The sequence below is a fragment of the Microtus ochrogaster genome, unplaced genomic scaffold (assembly GCF_000317375.1).
Source record: "Microtus ochrogaster isolate Prairie Vole_2 unplaced genomic scaffold, MicOch1.0 UNK35, whole genome shotgun sequence".
In the NCBI taxonomy this organism is placed as follows: domain Eukaryota; kingdom Metazoa; phylum Chordata; class Mammalia; order Rodentia; family Cricetidae; genus Microtus; species Microtus ochrogaster.
Window position 1 is genome coordinate 3,885,751 of NW_004949133.1, and position 524 is coordinate 3,886,274.

Here is a 524-nt window from a genome sequence, read left to right on the forward strand (position 1 = left end):
GAGGGCACTAGACCTCATTACAGATGGTTGTGAGCCACCATGTGGTTGCTGGGAATTGAACTCAGGGCCTTTGGAAGAGCAGGCAATGCTCTTAAACACTGAGCAAATCTCTCCAGCCCTACATTTTCTAAAAGCTTTGGAGGCATCTTGGAAAATATTCCCACAAACATTTTCTGTTTATATATATCTTCACATAATCAAGCAATTGAAAAACATCACAAACTACACTACATCATAATAGTATGGGTGAAAAGAGAATGTGGCAAAAATAAAAGCATAAAAACAAAGCCAAATTGCATGGCAGAGTAGAGAACACTTTTATCCAGCTATAGCTTCTCTGAAATACATGGGCTGAGACTTGGGAAAAGACTCTTATAAAGGCACAGCTTCACTTTCCCCCTCCTCGTTTGGTACCTGAGCCCCCATGGAAAGAAGCCCAGGCTAGCCTTCTGGAGAGAGGATGGATGAAGAAAGAGCACCTGGCATATGAGCACCATAAAGAAAGCACAGACATCATTCAGTGC